At 37.5% G+C, this 17,494-nt stretch overlaps 1 long non-coding RNA gene across 1 annotated transcript; it reads left to right on the top strand.

Moving 5' to 3' along the window:
- Nucleotides 1–5,067: 5,067 nt before the first annotated feature.
- LOC149378747 (uncharacterized) lies at nt 5,068–6,814 on the top strand. The gene is made up of 3 exons (XR_016294132.1): nt 5,068–5,111; nt 5,991–6,045; nt 6,637–6,814. It is a non-coding gene; the product is annotated as an uncharacterized LOC149378747 (long non-coding RNA).
- Nucleotides 6,815–17,494: the final 10,680 nt, after the last annotated feature.

The following is a 17,494-nucleotide window of genomic DNA, read 5'->3' as shown; positions in this document are numbered from 1 at the left end:
TGTAGCCGTCTCCGACATGGATGACCCTGTTTCCTATAGCCAAGCGATGGCTTGTTCTGAATCAAACCTTTGGCTTGACGCCATGAAAGTTGAAATGCACTCGATGTATGTCAACAATGTCTGGAAACTTGTAGACCTTCCTGAAGGGATTAAACCCGTAGGGTGTAAGTGGATATACAAGAAGAAAATGGATCCTGATGGGAACGTCGAGACGTTCAAAGCACGACTTGTGGCAAAGGGTTATACCCAACAAGAAGGGATTGACTATGAAGAAACCTTCTCGCCAGTCGCAATGCTTAAATCCATCCGCATACTCCTATCCATAGCTGCAGCTCTCGACTATGAGATCTGGCAAATGGATGTCAAGACAGCCTTTCTGAATGGCAATCTTGACGAGCGCATTTACATGGCTCAACCAGAAGGTTTCGTGGATAAAGGTCAAGAGACCAAGGTTTGTGAGTTGCTTAAATCCATTTATGGACTAAAGCAAGCATCTAGGTCATGGAATATTAGATTCGATGAAACTGTAAAGAGCTTTGGCTTTGAACAGTCAATAGATGAGCCTTGTGTTTACAAGTTAATACACGAAGGCAAAGTTGTGTTTCTGGTACTATATGTCGATGATATACTACTCATTGGTAATGACGTGGGTAAGTTATCTGAGGTTAAGGTCTGGCTAGCAAAGCAATTCGATATGAAGGATCTAGGAGAAGCCGCGTACATTCTGGGGATCAAAATCTTTCGAGATAGGAAAAACCGGACCCTGTCGCTCTCTCAAGCATCTTATATTGATAAGGTGATGGATCGCTTCTCGATGCAAGACTGCAAGAGGGGTCAAACACCCTTTAGACATGGAGTTTCACTCTCTAAGGACCAGTCTCCCAAGACTGCACAAGAGATTGAAGACATGAGGAAAATTCCTTACGTCTCTGCCGTAGGAAGCCTCATGTATGCTATGCTTTGCACTAGACTTGACATCTGTTTCGCCGTTGGCGTAGTTAGCCGTTTCCAATCCAACCCTGGACCCGAGCACTGGATTGCTGTTAAGCATGTTCTTAAGTATCTTCGAAGAACTAGGAATTTGATGCTTACATACTCAGGTACTGACCTGACTATGACGGGATATACCGACTCCGATTTTCAAGCGGATAAGGATTCCAGGAAATCCACTTCGGGATATGTGTTCATCCTTAATGGTGGAGCTGTTGTGTGGAGGAGTACTAAGCAATCTTGCATTGCTGACTCCACAATGGAAGCAGAATATGTTGCTGCTTGTGAAGCATCCAAAGAGGCTGTATGGCTTAGAAAATTCCTTAAGTATTTGGAAGTTGTTCCGAACGTCGACGAGCCCATGACCCTTTATTGAGGTAATAGTGGGGCTGTCGCTAACTCAAAGGAACCTCGAAGCCATAAGCGCTCTAAGCATATAGAGAGGAAATACCATTTGATTCGAGAGATCGCGCAATGCGGAGACGTGGAGGTGAAGTAGATCTCTGGCAGATCTATTCACCAAGGCCCTAGCGAACATGGTCTTCGACCAACTTCGAGAGGGATTAGACATGTAGAACTACTCACATCTTCTTTGAGTCAAGTGGGAGTTTGTTGTCAATGGTGCCCACAAGAAGAGTAGTAGTGTCTATTTATGTACATTTGATGTCATATAGTCTTACGAAGACTCTTGCTTGTAATTGCTTATTCGTTAATAAAAAGTTGAAACGTTCATTCAATCTTCCTTGTCTGAAGCTTTATGATAAAACCATAGTATTTTAGTCCATAAACAAACTAAACAACTTACGAAGAGACAAATGTCGATTTGCATGAACAAACTCTTCGTAGTTTGCTTAAATCGATATATTCGCAATCTTAGGGTCAAAGGACTATTGACCTCAGTATGATTGTTAGAAGAATCTATGATGTCTGGTTATGAGGCATTGAGAGTTTGGGACTCTATAGTTCTTCTAGGTATCTTCCGAAGGTACTGAATTGACCAGTGCACTTCTAGAGACAATATAAGAACAAACCATTTAACCTCTTATGTCTCGAAGTCACTATGTATGAATTGCATCATGCTTACATTAATCCTGAAATGAGACATGCCATTTCACACCTTAGTATTCTCATTTGAGAAAGTCAAAGTTCGGACTCACTATGTGATTCCGAACAAGGCCTATTGGTGAAGTACTAAGTTGTGAGTCTGTCATGAGTAACTTTGTGAAGTTCTCATATATATGGAATTCATGTACAAGATTGCTGAAATGCAATGTATGTCACCTCATGCTTTGTTCCTTGGAGTGTGAATAAATGAACTGGCCAGTGTCCAAATTGAATCCTGACTCTTTTGGATGAAACAATGTGACTTGTTAGCTCTTCGTCAATGCATTGTTTCTAACTTATTCACAAGCGACAAAAGAGTTGAGGAAATAACAGCTAGAAGGGTAAAATGGTAATTTAGTAAATCCCGACTAGCTGATGACATTCATGAAGGGTAAACATAGATAATATTCAGTGGATCCGCTCATTATAATTAGGTCGAATTCTTGAGTAGAAAACAAATTCATTTGAACCGAGAGATTTTCAGTGTCAGCTATTTAGTGGAGTCAGTTGGCATTAAGCTAAACTTGGAAAAGGTTTGTGAACTTTTGAGTCCAAGTGTTTAGCTCAAGCTTTGTTCATTTGGGTCCATGAGGTCACTGTCACGAATCACATCGATAGGAATAGTTAAACTGGAAGCTAAGTCAAAACAAGAACGAAAATAGTCAAAAGGGTATTTTTGTCTTTTGAGACATATGATGAAATGAATGTCAATAAATTTTTTGACAAGTTCATTTGATGACTTAATGTCACTCGGCCATAACTTGATTATTGGGCCTTGTGAATTAATTTCATTTCATAAGAATTTTATTGAAAATTCTTAATGGGCTTTTCTCATGTTGTCATGAACAAATGAAGAAGCTTCTAGAAGCTCCTTCTAGATGAGAATGGGCGCCCAAATACCTAAGAGAAAGAGAGTTTATTTTGTGCATAAATGTATTTAGATACTTGCCAAAAGAAAAAGAGGAAACAAATTTCCTCCAAGAGGAAAGTGGGAATCGGCCAAGTGAGAGACAAGGCAAGGCCTTGAACAAAATAGGAAACAAAATCAAGGCTTCTAGAAGCCTTGAGTTGGCCGAGTGTCTCAAAGGGAAAAAAGAGGAAATTGCTCATGAATATGTGATATTCTATAGAAGAGGAAACTACCTTATTGAAGGTGAGACCTCTCCTATAAATAGGAGCCGCATTTCCTCACATTTCATTCATCCAAGTTTAAGAGATTTGAGAGACTCTCTCTCTAGAACTTGTGGCCGAAAATCCTCTCTCTCTCTCTCTAGTTTATTTTCGATTTTTTCTTGTCTTGGCACCTAGGTCCTCACTCGACCTAGTGTTTAGCTCTGCGACTTTGAGACTCGTTCTTAAGTCGTAGTGTTTAAAAGTGCCCACTCACTAATTCCTTCTTTTCGAGTGATTTAGTGATAGAAACTTTCGTGGTTGCTCGAGGTGCCGAGGAAAGAAAGAGAGATGTGCTGCGAGGGGAGACGAGCGTTGCAAACTTTCCACAAGCTTCTTCAAAGTTCAAGCTTCAAGAAAGGTTAGTAAACTTCTAGCTCATATTGGTTTTTAATTACATGTACTTGCACTTGTCTAGGTTAGTAAAAACTGTTTTACTTGTAAAAGAAATTTTTTAAAATTCCGCCGCTTACCGAAGCGTTAATTATTTTCTCAAACCCTAGATCGATTCCAACACCTTACACATCCATAGACTAAAATGATGTTCTATTATCGGTCTATGCATGGTAGTGCATGTGATAATGTTGCTCTTATCAAGTCATTGGAGATGATAAAACTATGACACACCCAAAAAGCTATCATACACAAAGCAACTTTCAAGACAACATTTTTGGTCTTACTAGAACAACCTTATACGGATAGACCAAGAGAAAACAAGTCAAAGTTTGGCTTTTCATGCCACAAGGTTATTTGAAAAGTGTGTCATTGCCAGAAGTTGTAAATGTGTCACAATATAAAAATGTGTCATATTCTTGATTAAAATCAATAATAAATAATCTAAAAGTGTTTTAATGAAATTGATTCATTAAACATGAAATTGAATATCTCATGGCATGAGGTGTTTGACTCAAGACGATAACTTCCTAAATTAGTAACAATTTTCGAGAGTGTCTAAAATGATTTTTGAGCATGATGTTCCTCAAAATTTCTCATTGATATTGGAATATTTCAAATACAACATATGAATAAAGCTGGAAACGTAATAAGGAAAATTCGAATATGACACTCTCGAAAATTGTTTCTAATTTAGGAAGGTCTCGTTTCGAGTCAAACTTTCTATTTTAAGAAAGTTGACTCAAGATAAAAAAAATCAACATTTAAATTTTGATACGATCTCATGTCATGAGATATTTAACTTCATGTTTCATGAATCAATTTCATTAAATCACTTTTAGATTATTTATTATTGAATTTAATTAAGAATGTGACACATTTTTTTTATATTGTGACACATTTACAACTTCTAGCAATGGTACACTTTTCAAACAACCTTGTAGCATCAAAAGCCAAATTGTTTGACTTATTCCTCTTGGTGTAGCCCGTGTAAGATGATTCTAATAAGACAAAATTTGTTTTCTTGAAAGTTGCTCTAATAGGTTGTTGTGTAAGAAACATTTTGGTGGTGATAAATTTGTTCTTTCCAATAGTTTGATAAGAACAACTTTATCTCATACATGATCATGCATAGAACCTAGAATAGGACATCCTTTTAGTGTATGGATGTGTAAGGATTTTTGGTGTGTTTCAATAAGGAAATAAAAAAAAAAAAAATAGAAGAGTGGGAGAGGTAGACATGCACGGTTTGTCCAAGCCATATAGCACCCAATATTTTCCTATAAATAGACCCCAAGACACTCTCTCCTTTCATCACAAAATTTTCAAAGTTTAGAGAGAAAACAAAGTGAGTTAGCGTGGAGAGAGACAAATCATAGAATATATGATTCATTAGATTTTCTTCTAGAGATCAAGGTGAAGATTAATTCTTGCCCTTTCTTCAAGTCCAAGAGGTTAGCATGTTTTCCCGTCTTAATTCTTTATAATCATAGTTCCTTAGTATGTTCTTGTTCTAGTTTTATTTCCATGTTCCCATCCAACTCTAGAAACTAGAACCTTACAATGCATGCATGAAATGTTTTATTTTTCTTCAAATCTGCCTTTTAATTTATGTAACTTTGGTAATTAGTTTTTATCACTTCTAAATACTCAAATTGTTAATGGAGTATACCAAAACGAAGCTACATATGTCTTCTTTTGTAATATGTTTTTATATGTATTTTATGTGTTTTATTTCGTTCATAAAAATCCTCTAAATGCACACTGCTAGGGAGATATCCTTAGGACCCGAGAAGTGATGTCATGCTATGGAGTATATTTTTAAACAGGTTGTTGTAATAGTTTTAATTTAAAAGTATTTTTTTGTAATATATCTATTATGTCTTTTATATGTTCCAAAAAGAAATTTCAGAAAATAAATTTTAAAGAGTTCGAACGAGTACTTTTAATTTTGTGTGCCGAAACTGTTTTCTCACCCGAACAGATTTGTTTAATGAACTTAAAAATAATTCTGGGAATGTTTTACAGATTATTAAATTAAGTTTAATATGGAATTTTAAAGGTACAGATGTTATTGTTGTTTTGCAAAAAGAATCACCGATTTCCGAGTCACGAGCTATCCGTAGTTAACAAAAGTGTAACTATAGGTCATTCTGAAAATAATTTTTTTCAGCAACGTTTTTACAAACCTTCAAATTATATTTTCAATATGCATCATGTTTTCCCGAGCCTTAGATCGTTCTTAGAGCTTTAATATTCTTATAGGTCTTGTATCCCTTAAGCTTGGTTTTGTAAGAATAGATTATAGAAGCTCATAAGTTATTTTCCTATAGGTTCGAGAAAGAGTCGGATTCCTAGCTCGAGTGCTAAGTATCTTGAAACCGAGAGGTGAGTTCATCTCACTACAATGCGAATTAGTTCAAATTAATATCATGTGCAAGTATTATATAATTTTATTACTATATGCATGTTAGATTACATGATTATGTTTCCAAGTTTATCTTATCATATTTGTGAACTATGTTTAATATGTATTAAAGTATTTTTATCCAAGAATTTCCAAGTATGCTTTAAACTTATTTTATTTCATGAACTTTACCATGCAAATGATTTAATAAGTACGCAAGTGAGAACACTAAGTAGGTGACGTATCGGCCTAGGCCAGAGTAGGTTCTTGCGACCCACCTCGTAGATGTTTATGTCTCGATAAGGTGAGTCGTGCATGTTCAGGGAGGGCGAATCAATGTTTGGCCGCATTGTTTCCATAAGTCTCGGTGCGCACGATACGATACGATCACTAGGGGTCCCCGAAAATCATGAATCAAGTAACAAGATATGTATCACGTTGATAATAAGACTTAATAAAACTTTATAATGTTTATTTATTATTATGTAGAAAAATGTTTTGTGAGTTTTACATGAATTTCACTGAGCTTCAGCTCACATGTTTGTATATGTTTTTCTTCGTTCGCATTGTAGGACATGTGCAAAGTAAATGACTTTGAGTTGGGATCGTGGTGGCGACAAGAGTAAAGGGTGGGGATGGATACCGCTACGCTAATTAAAACGTTTTCCGCTGCCAAGTTATTATGATAATCGTGTTAAGCATGTTCCTTTATATTTATAACATCTTGAAGACAAATAATTATTTTAGTTACGAAGAAATAATTTTTGTACTTATTCATATTATTATAATCTAGAGTTATAGTTTTTAGTTGAGAATAAATAATTGTTTCAGTTCTAGTTTTTCAAAAAAAAAATTTATTGACAAGTATGAAATGAAATTCAAGCTTCTATGATCGGATAACGACTTAAAAAAAATCGGGTCGTTACAGTTGATCATGTCGTTCACCTCAAGGCGGTGTTCGTATGCTTGCGGACTAACAACTTATACGTGAAGCTTTTCCGAATGTCTTTTTTGTCAGTCCATGGTTGAGTACTTAAGCCACATTGTTACACCTCACGATGTATAGGTTGATCCATCCAAGGTCGAGGTGATGACCAACTGGTCCCGACTGAAATCAATTAAGCAACTTTGTGGCTTCCTTGGCCTTACGGGGTATTATCGACGCTTCATTGTTGGGTACGCTTCGATTGCCCCACCGTTCACCGATCTACTTCGACATGATGCATTTGATTAGACCACCGATGCTGAAGCTACCTTTAGGGCTTTGAAAGAGGCAATGACCGCAGGCCCGTTCTCCACTTGTCTGACTTCACCCACGAATTCGTAGTGGAGACCAAGGCATCAAATGTGGGCATAGTGTTGGAATAGATCTAGGATTAAGAAAAGTTTAACGCTTCTTCAAGCGGCGGAATATAAAAATTTCTTCAAACAAGTAAAAACGATTTTTACTAACCTAGACAAAGAGCTACAACATATTATTTTAAAATTAAAACTATTGAAGAGCAATTACTCGTTTACTAACCTTTACGTAGCTTGATCGTTGAGAAGCTAGTGGAGGTTGAATCGCTCGTCTCCCCAACGTAGCTCGCCTTTCTTCGTTCTTCGGGAATTCGAGTAACCACGAAAGTTTCTATCACATGAATCACTCGAGGGAAGAAAGATTTAGTGTGTGGGCACTTTTAAACACGACGACCCAAGAACTAGTCTTAGAGTCGAAGAGCTAAAACAAAATGCTAGGTAAAATGTGGACCTTGGTGCCAAAAACAAAAACGAAAAGGGAATTCTAGAGAGAGAGAGGGGGCGGCCACAAAGAAGAGAGAGAGGCTCTCAATCTCAAAATTGTATGTTGTGAGTTGTGAATGAGGTGGGGTATTTATAGGAGGAGGATTACCTTCAAAAGGTAGTTTCTTCTTTTCTATAGAATACCATATATTCATGAGCAAATATTTGCTCCCCTTTTCCTCATGTCACACGTCCAATGTACTTCTAGAAGGCCTTGGATTTGTTTCCTTATTTGCTTCTCCCTCAGCCTTGGCCGCCCCATATATTTCCTTGTAGAGAAAATTTGTTTCCTCTTTTTCTTTTGGCAAGTATCTTTATACATCCATGCACAAAATAATATCTTTTCTCTTGCTATGTTGGACGAGTAAAGGGCTTCTAGAAGGAGCTTCTAGATGTTTCTTCATTTGTTCATGACAACATAAGAAAAACCCATTAAGAATTTTCAAGTAAAATTCCATGAAATGAAATTAATCCTCAAGGCCCAATATTCTCAATATGGCCGAGTGATCTAATTCAATTGTCATCATATGACAATGTCAAAAAACTTATTTATTGATATTCATTCCATCCTATGTCCAAAAAGATAAAAATACCCTTTAGACAATTTTCGTAAAACTTGTCTTGTTCTTGTTTTGACTTAGCTTTTAGTTTAACTAATCTCACTCGAAATGACTTGTGACAGTGACCTCATGGATCTAAATGAACAAAGCTTGAGCTAACATACTTGGACTAAAAAATTCACAAACCTTTTCCAAGTTTAGCTTAATGTCAACTGACTCCACTAAAGAGTTGACACTGAGAATCTCTCGGTTCAAATGAATTTATTTTCTACTCAAGAATTTAACTTAATTGTGATGAGTGGATCCACTGAATATTATCTATGTTTACCCTTCATGAATGTCATCAACTAGATGGGATTTATAAGATTACCATTTTACCTTTATAGTTGTTGTTTCCTCAACTCATTTGTCGCTTGTGAATAAGTTAGAAACAATGTATTCACGAGGAGCTAACAAGTCACATTATTTCATCCAAATAAGTCATGACTTAAATTGGACACTGGCCAGTTCATTTATTCACACTCTAAGGAACAAAGCATGAGGTGACATACATTGCATCTCAGCAATCTTATACATGAATTCCATATGTATGAGAGCTTCACAAAGTTGTTCATGACATCTTCATAACTTAGTACCTCACCAATAGGTCCTGTTCAGAATCACATAGTGAGTCTGAACTCTGACTTTCTCAAATGAGAATACATAAGCTATGAAATGACATGTCTCATTTCAGGATTGAGGTAAGCAGGATGTAATTCATACATAGTGACTCTGAGAGACAAGAGGTTAAATGGTTTATTCTTATTCTGTCTCTAGAAGTGCACTGGTCAATTCATTACCTTCAAAAGATACCTAGGAAGAACTATAGAGTCTCCAACTCTCAATGTCCCATAACCAGACATCATAGATTTTCCTAACAATCATACTAAGATCAATAACCCTTAGATTGTGAATATATTGTTTTAAGCAAATAGTGAAGAGTTTGTTCATGCAAATCTATATTTGCTCTTCATTTGTTACAACTTTTATTATAATTCAGCAGTTACAAGCAAGAGTCTTCGTGAGACTTTATTACATCAAATGTACATAAATAAAGACTACTACTCTTCTTGTGGGCACCATTGACAACATGAAGTCCTTAAGTGGCGTCAATATTTGTTGGGCCATCCTTTCGTGATTTGAACCAACCTCTGAAGTATCAAAGAGTTGCTCCAACAAGTGATACAAACGCCGGACCAGCATGCGTATGTTCGAAAGCTTCTCGGATTTGAGTTCCGAATCGAATACAAGATGGAGCCAGCCAATCGCCCACGACGCTCTTTCGCGTGTCTCTGCTGAATTGCCGAATCCACATACTCGACCACCGACATGGGGCATAAACGGAATGCTCGAATTGTCCATATGACAACACATCATCCGAATGTCTATTTATTTATAACAAACAAAAGGTTAGTTATTTAGCAATTCACAAACTTTTTAGTGGCTTATTTAATTATAAATTTGTAAAGATAATAATAAATTAATGCTAAATGGTAACTAACGCTTGAAAATACCTAATGGACTCAAGAATTTGTTACCTCGAGTTTTGTGTCGAGTATGATATATATGTTGTGTGTTACGTGCAAATAAGGCTTTGGACCTTTATTCCCGCACCTATGATACTTTTTTTCGAGACCCAGGCTCAATGGCCGAGACCTGGGATCTGGCCGAGGCCTATTCTCGAGGTGGTGGCCGAGGCTTTTGGGACCGAGTGCACTTGGACGAGGATCCCAGCCAGCGCCTATGAAGCGCACATGCAAGGTTTCCTAGTTGAGGACACCTGGGCCAGAAGCAAGCGGATAAGATCTTCTCATCGACGCCTCCCGGACAGGGAGCACGCGGACAAGGCCTTCTGGCCGAGGCTTGCCGGGCCGGGACCAGAATGACGGCGTCGACTAAGGCCTTAGGCTGAGACCTTTTTGGCAAGGTTCGTCGTAGCCTTTTGCTCGAGTGGGCCCTTTGGGCCGGTCCTTAGAAATTCCTAGTGGGCTAAGGAACATATTTCATGGGGGAAAATAACATGATAACAATTGTAAGGAAAGATAAAGAAATGAGTAAGGTCGACGCAGAAAAGGGCGAGGTGCAACGTTGGTGCATTGGGGTCGGTGCTAATGGATCGTACAACCTGAGAAAGTTTGTTTCCTTTGAGTCTTCATCTTCTTCATCGGAATCATCGATGTCTGCGTTCTTTTTTTTTCAAATTTGTTAATTAACACTAGTTAACGTTAACTAAAGCTATTTTCAAAGTTTTTCAAGTTTTATTTATAAATCTATGTATAGGTAATTATTGTAAATTTTGATAACTAACGTTAAATGTTTGTTGACTTTCTATGGTATTCGAGTTTTTTTCTGTTCAGATTTGTGCACATAAATTCATCAATTAACGTTAATATGTTATTGGTTATTTTAACTTCAAAATTTTTATATTCTCATCATAGTAAATTTTGGTTCTTTCGTTATAGTAAATTTTGGGTTTTTTCTTCGCAATTGTTTGTCTTGTTTTGTTCAAGTAATATATCTTGTTGTAATTTTAGTGTACCTGGTTTTATTTTGAAGAAAAACTGTGTAAAAATGATCTTGTAATTTCACTCAATTTTGTTTGAATGAAATTGAAGTATAATATCATATTCACTTTTAAGTAGCTCGGTTCAAATTTGTGTATTTAATCATTGTAATAAATCGACCACATACTTAATAAAATACCAGTCATTTTTATAAGTACACAATACAAGTACAACACAACACAAGTCACACAGCCTTGGTTTTCAAAATTCTAGAGCAAATTCAAAATAGACGGTTTACATATACGACATAAAGACACACATATTAAGTTATATAAAGTCACAAAGTACAAAGTTATACATATAATTCCCTAATCCAAAATGACTATCAAAATAAGCTAATATGTTTTTCATATTTGCTACCATCTTAATCTCAGTATAGTGGTTGGAGGGCTGAAAAGAGCCCCAAAAGTTGGATTGGGCAAAGACAAGGCGCGAGCATGAAAATATAAGCGCGCACGCCTTCCGTTCACACTGGCGCGGCACACCGAACGGAAGGCGCGGTGCCATGGTCGTTTTTGACCTTTTTTCATGGGCTCGTCTCGAGTAAACTTTTTAGCCTTCGTGGGCTCGGATCGGACCTGACCTTAGTGGACTTTGATGTAGAATTCCTAATAAGTCATAAGGAATTTAATAATTTTCGAAAATGACCGACAACAGCTCTATTTGTCCTCCCTTAATGCTTATGCGAGTCTGCTTTGGCTCAAAAATTGGATGAGAGATTCCTTGTATTGTGCTCATTATTTCTAGTGGTGTTACTCTTCTCAATTTTCTCTCTAGATACATGATTTAAGTATTCCACCATTTGGTGAGATCGGTCATCTTTTATACCGTATTTATTTATATGATGATATCGTTGATGATATTGAACCTCTATGTGATGGAGATGACTTTGAAGTACTCATTATATATTTATTGAAGGTTTTTAAACGACGTATAGATCTCGTGATTTTTTACTCTCATTTTGAGGGTTTTCCACGTTAAAATTGATTTTGTTGATTGTTGTTGATTATTTTACTTTGCTTTGTGTTTGGCGTACTTGTTTTGACTTTTGGATTTAATTTTGTACGAGAATGTTATGAAAAAGTATATATTGTATTATTACAGGTGATTTTTTTAACACATAGCGGCGCATAAATTGTCTTTGAGGTCTATGCAATACAACGACCCTAAATCTTTTATCCAATTTGTCAGCAGTCGCTCCATCCTAGTTTCAATTATGTAAAAATAAATTTTATTTTTGTTGTTATACATAAAAACAAAATGATTATCTAGTATATGATAATTGTTGATGCAATTTTTTCCATCACATCTGCGATGGCACCGTAGAGAGGTCCGAGTATGTGCACCGTGAGGTGGGTGGACGGTCGCCTTTCTTTCGGTCTCGGAGTGGATATCGCTTATGGGAACTAGTCCCGATAATGGAGACAACTCATAAAATTCTTCCAAAATGGGCGATCGCGAGGGAAATGGTCTATTCCTAGGCCTCACGAAAATCACGATGATCAAGCAATGAATGCTCGATTGGGATCGCGATTTTTGAGAGACTTAGGAATAGGACTGTCCTCTTCGGTGACAAATCTTCGAAGGGCCTTCAGAGATGGTCTTCGAGGTTGATTCTTAGGTCGCAAGAAAATCATGGTGATCAAGCAACGAGTTGCTCGATTAGGGTCGTGATTCCCGAGAGGGACTTTGGAATGAAACTTTCTTCTTAGTGGCAATCCTCCGGGGTGGTAATTGGCTTATTCCTTCCTAAGTCAAGAGTATTTTACAAAGGAAATATTGTATGTATCTCTCGAGTAGATGAAGAACAAGGGACAGACTCTAAGTCATCATGAGAGAACATGTGTATGACATTGAGCCTATGTAAAAAAAAAGAAGAAATGGTGGAGAATATGGATGAGAGAGTGATTCTCCTCCAATTATAGAGAGAAATGAAGGAAAATGCCTCTCTAAGTGTGGTGGTGTGATGAGAGATAGATGTAGAATGAGTGGTGGCCAAACTCATGTGGGAGAGGTCATATGGACATGTGAAAAGGGAGAGGGTGGTGATGGTTATGGAGAGGATGTACTAGAAGAGGGTGGTGTAAGAGAGAATGTTGAGAGAATGGTGGTACTTTTTTAGTGTCTTTTCATGGATCTTTCTTGAGAATGGTACTTGAAATTAAGAGAGAATTGTCAGATATGAATTTGTGTAGAGTTTTTGTAGGATGATTTTGGAGCCACTTTCTTGTGGAAGAAGAGAGGGTTTTATAGGACTTTCAAGGTGTTGGAGTGAGGAAGGTGTTGGGAAATTTCCTTTTTGGTTAGGTAAAAGGTAGGAACATGCCTTTAGGATAATATTGGAATTGAAATGGTGAGGTTGAATAGTATGTACGTGTGAAAAAAAAGGGTGGATGAGGGCTATGGTGAAGTGGGGTGGCCATATGGCATCTTTGGCTAGAGGGTGTGGTCGTACGACCTAGGAAATGGCCGTACAGCCATTTGGCTTGGAGGGTTTAGCTGTACGGCCTTGTAGAATGGCCGTACGACCATTTGGTTTAGAGGGCTTGGTTGTACAGCTCAAAAGATGGCTGTACGACCATTTTGTTGGGGGTCATTGGCCGTACGACCTTGGGAATGGCCGTACGGCCATCTTGCTTAAGGGTCATTGGTCGTATGGCCTTGTGTGATGGTGGTGTAATTTGGTCTGTTGTCGAGCATTTCAATCTACGGTCGAGTCGTGATGGAGTATTTTGTCCGTGATAAAGTCTTGGCAAGGGCATGACGAGGGCGAGGCGAACCAATGCGTGACCAGAGCATGATGAAGGCAATGCGAGTCAAGGCGTGGCACAACGAGGGCAAGGTATGTCAAAGCGTGGCAAGGGCACGATGAGGGCAAAGCGAGTCAAGGCGTGGGTGGCACAGCGAGGGTAAGGCATGGCAAGGGCACGACGAGGGCAAGGCGAGTCAGGGTGTGGCGCGACGAGGGCAAGGCGAGTCAAGGCGTAGGACAACGAGGGTAAAACGAGTCATGTCCCTAGCGAAGAATGTCAAAGGCTCACAGAGACGCACCGCCCATGACGATGCACGACAAGGCTCACGACGACGCACGACCCACAATGATGCACTACAAGACTCACGGCGACGCACGATCCACAACGATGCACGACAAGGCACACGGCGATGTCTAGCCCACAACGATGCATGACAAAGCTCACGGTGATGCACAACTCTCGGCGGTGCATGACAAGGCTCATGGAGATGCACGGCGAGGCCCATGGAGATGCACGGCCTTCGGCGATGCACGTTAAAGCTCATGGCGATGCTAGCTCACGATAGTGCACATAGAGGCTCATGGAGATGCACGACGAGACTCGTGATGATGTGCGGCCCTCGGCGATATATGGAAAATGCAAAATGAGTCGAGTGCGTAGCGAGTCATTTTGTTTTTGGAGCTAGGGATCATTTTTCGGCGCCGAAAAATGACGCCTTAACAATAATGAAAATTGTACCGAATTGAGATGCCTTTTTTTAGAAGGTGGACTCGGGCATCGGCTGTCATGATCGCAACTGCGATGAGCAAAAGAACCATATGAACTTTGTCGGTCATTAGTATGTGATGGACTTGTTTAGATAGTTGCTAATATAAAGCGATGCATAATGCTCTTTAGATTATGATATGGGGTGTAGAGTTTAAATATATGTATTTATCTTTACCCGTGTAGATCCCAAAACAAATATAAGATGCATGAGCATTACTATGTAGGGTAATGTTTGGCTACGTGGCTGATTTATTAATTTTTGTTATGATTGTATAAATTTCTGAAAATCAATTTTTTTTACTGTCCAAATTTAGCAAATGATTGGGTATGTATAAATCCTAGAGAGTTTAGAGTAAATTTATGGGTAATTTTTACCTATTAAACATTTAATTTTTGTAAAAAAAAAAAAAAAAACTTAAAAAATACTTAAATTATTGAAAATATATGCCAAAATTCGCTTAAGATTTATAATTTTTTAAAGATCTTTTATAACAATTGCAAATAAAACTTAAAGTCTCCATAGTAAATATTCAAAAGCGTTTAATATAAGGTCAATAAATGGATAAAGTCTTATTTTATGTATACTCATATAATTTTTAATAGATAATACTCATATCATATCTATTCTATTTCTCATTTGAGTAAGACGTTATTTTTTTATTTTTTATTTTTAAATTACATTCGAGTAAGACTTTACCTATGAAGAGTAGCGTCCCCCGTCTTTATGGGTAGTAGTGATACGCTAGAAAAATTGACATCCATAGTTAGAATATATTCCTCCTAGAATTCTTTTTTTTTTTTGAAAAATAGAAATCTATTATTAATCACAAACGTTCCTGATTAATTACAGACTCTATCGAAGGAGGAGAATCCTCCAGCCAAACGAGTTTATCATCTATGGAAAGAGCGTAAGTTGCTAACCCATGGGCTGCCAAGTTGGCTTCCCGATAAAAGTGAGACAACTTTACTCCTGGAAAGTTAGACAATAAACTAGATACATCAGACAAAATGGAACCAAACTCAATCTTGAAAAAAAGTTTTCCTTTCCAAAGCTTGCACCGCCGTCTTAGCATCTGACTCCACAAAGTGGATAGGCGAGAAACACGTCCAAAGCCCAAGATAAGCCGTAGCGGAGAGCGAGAGCTTCAGCTTCTTTGACCATGAATTTGCCTGGGAGATTTTGAGCCAATGCAGCCATAACCAGTCCAGAAGAGTTGCGAATAACAGCTCCAACTCCAATAAAGTTAGAAGATTTTGGAATTGAGGCATCGACGTTGAGCTTGTAGAGGTTGCAACTTGGGGGTACTCATCTTGCTTGGGAGCGGTCCTGTTTGGGGTCAGGACCACTCGGCAAACTAAAAGAAGATGAGCGTCTGGATTGGGCAGACTGAAATTCAAGAAGAAAATTTGACGTCCACGAGATAATCTAGTAAAGATCTTTCTTAATGTTTTCAAAGATCCTTTTATTCCTTGCATTCCATATAAACCGGGAGATACAAAGGAACAAAGAGAAGTCTTTTTTATTAAAAGAAAAGTGTATATATTGCCAAAAATTAAAAATATACATAAGCAGAATGTGGAATAAAGTAATAAAGTAAAAATATTATATAAATAAGTAAACAAATAATAATGAATATGGAATTCTGATTACCAAAAGTTTATTGAATTCCCGTGGACCGCATGAGCAGAATGATTATGAAGATGTTTAGAGTGTCTGCAGAAGAAAGTAAAAAATAATTGTGTATTAGTACTAAATTGTTGGTTCAGAGTAAGTATACATAAACATCATTTATAAACATCATTTATAAAAGAAAAGTGAAATTTGTTGTAACTAGCCAAGTTTGTCATTCTTATTGAGGGAATAGTACAAGTTTTATTTTATTAAGCAAATAGCTCATATTTTCGGCTCAGACCATAACGCCCTTGATAAATTTGCGAATAGGTTAATTTAATTAACCTATTGGAGTGAGTTAGGTTAATTAATTAACTTATTGGTTGAATATTAGTTTAGGTTCTGATTTTTTTGTGAGTAAAGTTAATTTACTAAATGATTGAATTCGGAATTAGGTTAATTAATTGAATGCTTTGAATATCAATTGACTTAAGTTATGATTTTTGTAAATTTTTTGTGAATTTCAAATCCTTCACGAATCAGTTAATTAATTAACCTAACTCACTCCAGTAGGTTAATTAAATTAACCGATTCCCGAATTTACAAAGTGTCTCTCCTCAATCCCCTCCATTGCCGCCGATTTCCTCTCCTCCGTCGATTCCTCTCCCCCCGCCAATTTTCGAGTCAATTTGAGCCGTCGATTCTCCGAGCATCGCCGCCGCCGGAGCTCGACGGAATCGACGCCGTCTATGGCGGATCTCGATGGCGACGTTAGGGATCAGCAAAGAGGATGGACGACGATTGGCGACGACGCGACGACGTGAAATGGATCGGCGGCGATCGGCGGCGTGAAGTGGATCGGTGACGTGAAATGGACGAAGATGAGAACGAGTTTAGGTTTAGGTTTTGGTAAAATTGAGTTTTGCTCTTATATATAAGGGTAATTTAGGTAGTGAAATATTAATTGGGCTATTTACTGAATTTATTCAAACTTGAACTATTCTCCAATATTATTGATGGGTTGATTGGAATAGTATGCTCACTTTCCCAAAAAAGAAAATCTTGTTGTAAATAAATTGGTATGCTCATATAGGTCAAAAATATAGGGTAAATAAAGTAAAAAATATGGGGTAGATAATTAATTACCCTACACCTAATTTTTGACTAATGTACACAAATTTTTACTATAAATACATGAGGATGGTGAATGAAAAATCCATCCCTAAAATTCCTACAATTTCTCTTCCATTTTCTCTCTACTCTTCATATTCTCCTCTTCTAAATTATCACCATATTAGTGTTTAAAGAGTATTCAATTCAAGTTATTCATTTGGTTTTCATAACACGTTATC

Source organism: Urtica dioica, chromosome 12 (assembly GCF_054948205.1).
Source record: "Urtica dioica subsp. dioica isolate 48M chromosome 12, U.dioica_male_clone48M_v1_H2, whole genome shotgun sequence".
NCBI lineage: Eukaryota > Viridiplantae > Streptophyta > Magnoliopsida > Rosales > Urticaceae > Urtica > Urtica dioica.
The sequence above is the reverse complement of the archived record's forward strand: the minus strand, read 5'-3'. Positions and strand labels throughout refer to the sequence as shown.